General features: G+C 46.8%; 1 protein-coding gene across 4 annotated transcripts in view; it reads left to right on the top strand.

Moving 5' to 3' along the window:
* The first annotated feature begins 406 nt into the window (after nucleotides 1-406).
* Nucleotides 407-6,000, top strand: part of raph1a (Ras association (RalGDS/AF-6) and pleckstrin homology domains 1a) — a 187,405-nt gene continuing 181,811 nt past the window's right edge. For all 4 annotated transcript variants that reach the window (XM_055638477.1, XM_055638476.1, XM_055638475.1 and 1 more), the window contains exon 1: nucleotides 407-526. The gene's annotated coding sequence lies outside the window, so the exon portion shown is untranslated. The remainder of the gene's footprint in view (nucleotides 527-6,000) is intronic.

Here is a 6,000-nt window from a genome sequence, read left to right as displayed (position 1 = left end):
CTTACCCACCATTGGATTTTGCTCGCCGTTAGTATCCAATTGGTAGCAGCACTTCAGCCACTCCGTCGCTCCAAGGTTGAGCTGTGTGATCTGCCTCAGCATTGCCGGCACATTGACGCCAGCTGCGAGTTATTTCCAAGCTCCTCGAGTAGACATCAGAGCCTCAACCCTCCCTATCTTTGCAATCACTTTGGATTCAACCACAGTGTCTCATGGCCTTTGTGTGCACCCTTGGACTTGCATCTCAAATTTGTTGTTAGGATCCTTTGAGCAGCTGACCTCCTGTTTCCGAGCGCCTCCACCTTGGCGTTGCCGTTTTAAGCAAGATCTTTGGTTTTAAGGGCGAGGTCGGGAGCGTGGTCGGGAGATTTGGGGGGGGGGGGGGGGGGGGGGGGGGCGTGGTCGGGAGCGCGCTGGTGGCGGTGGGCTGGCGGACCGGAAGTGCCGCCACACAATAAGCCGCAACGCCCGGAGCGCGCGCGGCGTTGAGCGAAGAGCGCGAGGCAGCGGCGGTAACGGACCAACCGTGAGTGAAGGGCGGGCGGGCGGGGAGAGGGGACCGGGTACCGAGGATGTACCGGGCCGGGCCGGGCCGGGCCGGCGGTGAGACCACCACTCATTCCATCCCGGCCGCTGGGGTCGGACAAATCCACTCTCGGGGATCACGGCGGCACAGATTCACCTCATCACCACCGGCCGTGAAGAGCCGGCAACTCTGTTGCGGGGAGGGACTCTCCTCCACCGGCTGCGGGAGGACGGAGACTGCCAGTCTCACCCCCCTCCCTCCCTTCCTCCCTCCCCCGGGTCACCCAGGGACAGACTCATCGCCCCCTGCTCTCCGCCGCGCCTGGAGCACGTCCCCCCCCCCCTCCTCCTCTCTCTCAGGCCGCCGGGGGAAAGAGACCTCCACCGTCCTCGCCCGCTTTCAGAGAGGCGAGGGATTCCCATCTCCACTCCCTGGGTCACCGTGGGACAGAGTTCTCTACTGTTCTCCGCGCCGAGCCTTTACACGGTAGAGATTTGTCGTCCACTGCCGACCACCCTTCTTTCCTTTCTAGCTATTGAGGGACAGCGATTTCTCCCACTACTCTCTTCCCCAAACAGGGGCTGTTGTGGGACAGAGGTTCCTCCCTCCCCTCCCCCCAAAAATCAGATAACTGCTTGCACAACTCCTAATGTAATCAAAGTTGTTGGAATAACTGTGGTAGGAAATGGCTTTGGGTGTGTATCCTTGGCTGTTCTGGTTCAATTTACAAGTCACAAATCTATCGCCTACAATAGTCTCAAACATCTGCAACACATCCAGAAAAACTGATTCAAATTCACATCTGGCCCTTGGGGTCATTGCTTGGAACAAAAAAGACTTTAATTGGCTGTGTGGTTAGGTAGAGGCTCAGCGCTGCCATCTTCTGATCCAAGATTTTTGGAGTTCTATTACTGTAGCATCGGTGGGGAGGAGGAAGAGGTGTGTGTGTTCGCCAATATTTGTACTGATTTGTTAGCAATTGGAATTATTTTTTGTACATTTGTTCTTCAAATAGTGAGCTTGTGTTGCATTATTTAATAGGTGGTGTATAGTTTACTCGTAGGTTTAGTACTATGCACACTTTTTCTTACATAATATTTTTCATGACAGTTTTTTCCTCACTCATTTGAAATCGTGGGCTCAAACTGAGATGAAGTTCCTTGATTGCCAGGGTGTCTCAACATGAAGCCTTTTTTGAGCTGGGAATAGTCCCACACTACTGGCAGGGGCTTATCACATTCTATCCCCAGCTGACAACCATAAAACTCGTTTCCAGGAATCGCTGGATATTGGTCCAAGAGTAAGATTAAGGACTCTTTCCCTAATATTATCCCAATTGTTCATTGGGTGTGTAGCATGTACGTAATTCTTAAACGTATAAGGAATATGTAAATAAATTCTATATATTTACTTAATATATGCCTTTTGTTTATCGACAGGATAGAAGTTTAACTTGGTTTGAATGATTTCACTGGGTTGGAGCTAATGTGCCACTGATTTTAGAATTTATTCTTTGTGGTTTTCCCTCTGAGCTTTCAGTGTTGATAAGCTTCAGAGAAATTTCCCTTTAACAACTACATTCTGATCTACACTAGAAATGATTTTTTTTTTCAAATATCATAAAGCAGCAATTTTAGTTTTTGAGATGTTTTGAAATTTTACCAATCACATTTTTACTAGATTGAGCCTGAACAATTGCTTATTTCCTCCTCTTTTAAATTATGTTCATAAATCCCTTCTCTCTCTGACATTGTTGACCAGTCCCACAGGGGCTGGTTCTTGAATTTTCCTTCAGCAGTTCTGTGTCAATGTGGATGACCTTTTTATATCTGTCTTCTTACTTATTTTTGATCGTTGATCCATTACCTTTTTCCTCCACGTGCAGCCCTGGGTACCAAGACCATGTTCTGAACATGCACTACTTTCATGACTGATTAAACCAAGGGGTCTAAGAAGGGTCTCGACCCGAAACATCACCCATTCCTTCTCTCCAGAGATGCTGAGCTATGCCAGCATCTTCGATCTAAATCAGGATGTTCCTGGAACATCTATGCTGTTGAGATACTTGTGAAATGATTTTGGTAGCAGAATATCTTTGCAAAATAAAAAGACGCACTTATGTAGCATCTTTTTATTGCCTTTGGTTGCTCCAAGTGCATTACAGTATGTAAAGTACTTTTGGAGTGTAGAAAGCAGTTGGTCATTTGAATAAAGCATTGTGGTAATGATTGGACAATGTGATTTTGTAATGTTGATTGAGGAACAAATATCAGCCGTTTTAAATAGACAATAGGTGCAGGAGTAGGCCATTTGGCCCTTTGAGCCAGCACCGTCATTCAATGTGATCATGGCAGATCATCCCCAATCAGTACCCCGTTCCTGCCTTCTCCCCATATCCCCTGACTCCGCTATTTTTAAGATCCCTATCTAGCTCCTTCTTGAAAGCATCTAGTGAAACTGCCTTCACCGCCCTCTGAGGCAGAGAATTCCACAGACTCGCCACTCTCTGTGAGAAAAAGTGTTTCCCTATCTCCGTTCTAAATGGCTTACTCCTTATTCTTAAACTGTGGACCCTGGTTCTGGACTCCCCCAACATCGGGAACATGTTTCCTGCCTCTCATGTGTCCAAGCTCTTAACAATCTTATATGTTTCAATGAGATCCCCTCTCATCCATCTAAACTCCAGAGTGTACAAGCCCAGCTGCTCCATTCTCTCAGCATATGACAGTCTCGCCATCCCGGGAATTAACCGTGTAAACCTATGCTGCACTCCCTCAATAGCAAGAATGTCCTTCCTCAAATTAGGGGACCAAAACTGCACACAATACTCCAGGTGTGGTCTCACTAGGGCTCTGTACAACTGCAGAAGGACCTCTTTGCTCCTACATTCGATTCCTCTTTTTTATAAAGGTCAAAGTTGTTCCGTAGGATCTTTTACATGGATCTGAGAGGGTAGATGAAGCCTTGGTTACATATTCCAGAGGGAAGCACCTTAAAGATTGTAGCTTTTCCTCAATGAAGTGTCAGTTTAAACCTTTGCGGGAAAATTAGTACTGTAAATATCAAGTTACTGATTAAGATCTTTCTTGAGTTGGAGCCTCCAGGTACAGGAGCAATGTGATTGACTTCTCATCGACATTATAGAGTAGATGGGGTGTTCAGAACCCAGGGTGTCACAGTCTGGATGAAAAGACAAAGACGAGAAGAGCCTTTTTCTCTAGGAGAGTTCTGGAGGCTCAATTACTGAGTATTTTCAAGAAAATAAATCAATACATTTTTAAATATTAAGGAAACCAAGGGATATATAGAATTAGTGCAGAAAGGTGAAACCAAAATAAAAGGCTGGCTAAGACTTTGCTGAACTGCAGATCAGATGTGAGGTTTAACTTTTCATGGCGGCGCAGGCTCGGACTTTTGTAAACTGATTTGCATGGTTGACTGGTAAAATGGATGATGCGACTGATAGTACTGAGTAACTTATCAACCCCATTTCAAAATTCTACTCCTTCCTCTGTGCCATAATGGAATGACTGGAAGAAGTGCAGAGAAGATTTACAAGGATGCTGTCAGAATTTTAGAGGCTGAGCAGTAGGGAAATGTTGGGCAGGCTAAGAGGTGCTCCTTTATTCCTTGGAGCACAGAAGGATGATGGATGGTCTTATAGAGGTGTACAAGAACTTGAGGGAAATAGATAGAGTTAATGCAGTCTTTTACCCAGAATAGAGGAATCAAACACCAGAAGACATAGGTTGAAGGTTAGACGGGCAAAATTTAATGCAAAACTCTAGAGCAACTTTTTCATTTGGAGGGTGGTGGGTATATGGAACAAACTGCCAGAGCAGGTAGTTGAGGCAAGTACTGTAACAGCATTTAAAATACAGGTACATGGCTAGGAAAGCTTTAGAAGGATTTGGGCCAAACCCAGGCAAATGGCTTAGATGGGGAAGCTTGGCCGTCATGGGGTAGTTGGCCTGTTTCTTTGCTGTATGATCCTAAAATATCTTTGCAGGTCGAAAAATTGGATCGACCCAAATGAGTGCTATTTGTTTGCATAGGTATTGTGGGCTGAAGGGCCTTTCCTATACCCAGCATCACTGCTCTGTGTTATCTATGATACTGCATTCAAAGTAAATAATTCATCCACTGTATTCATTATAAATACAGTTTCACAATTTCTGAAAATTCCATGCTGTCTTGTTTCGATTATCTCCATCCTTCTGGAACAGCCAGATTTGAAATTGGTTCCAAAACCAATGCTAGTCTCTGAGTTGATGTTAACTTGCACAAAGCTTATCTTAGTTTGCTTGGGACATGCATTCATCCATCTCCGACAAAGTAATGAAATGCGACATGGTAAATGTTGTGGTCTTGCAATGTGATGATTCTACAATCAATTATCAAGGGCTGGAGGGATGGATAACACATTGCAAGACAATACAAAGGGGTACTGTTATGTTTCCAAATAGATTACCGTATTTCCCGGCGTCCAAGACGCTATTTTGTACTCTAAAATGAGGCCAGAAAATTTACCTCTGCGGAACCTGCCACGCCTTCGACCCGGGAACTGTCAAGTGTGTGAAGTGGGTTCTTTCCACAGCGTGTGGGGAGTCTAGCCTGGGTCAGCACGGCCTGGGCTGCATAAAGTTGCAAACTTGGCTGGGCCACCAAGGGAAAAGTTGCAGGGAGGGCAGGAGCGTTGAGAAGCAGGGGGTCGGGGATCGTGGCAGCAACACGCTTACTCACCGCTGCGTGGCGCTCTGGGTGCGGAGCATTGTGGCCAGGGAAGGAAGTAGCTCGGGTGGCTCGGGTACCTCAGCGCGTTCTGCCAGCCCGCATGCCAGCCAGCCACGGTGTCCTTCAGCACAGGCACAACCGGTGGAGTTGGTGGTTGGTGGATAGCTACTGGGCGGAAGGCTGGCTGCTCCGTCCCGAGCGCTCACATTCTCCCCCCCCCCCCCCCCCCCCCCCTCTCTCTCTCTCTCCAACTCTCTAAGTTCCTCACTCACATTCACCCCTATCGACTGCAGAAGGAGCAGTTGCTGCAATTCTGTCTTGAGTTGCCATAATTCCCTCTGACTCTGTCTTGCTCTCTGAACCCCTTTAAATATGACGAACCTCTTGTTGTTCTCCTTGGTTGCTTTCCACCAGTGTGTCGGGGAGTCCATGAGGGGCTTCACAGTTCTCCAACATGCATAGTCCTTCTTTAGCTCCTCAATGTTCTCTGGTGTCAACAGCTTCACATTTAACAATTGAAGATGGAAGCTCTCTGGTCCTCATTGCCTCCATGAAGGAGTTTCACATCTTCCTTTCCACTGACTAAATTGACTAATTGGGAAGGGGAGGGGAAAGAGGGAGAAGGCAAGGAATGTTCATACCGCTGGAGTAGTGTAAACTCATATTTCACTTGGGTAGTTTACACCCCAGCGGTATGAACATTGACTTCTCCAATTTCAGGTAGTCCTTGCTTTCTCCAT

The sequence above is a fragment of the Leucoraja erinacea genome, chromosome 7 (assembly GCF_028641065.1).
Source record: "Leucoraja erinacea ecotype New England chromosome 7, Leri_hhj_1, whole genome shotgun sequence".
NCBI classification, from domain to species: domain Eukaryota; kingdom Metazoa; phylum Chordata; class Chondrichthyes; order Rajiformes; family Rajidae; genus Leucoraja; species Leucoraja erinaceus.
Note: the sequence above shows the minus strand (reverse complement) of the source record. Positions and strands in the feature narration are given on the sequence as shown.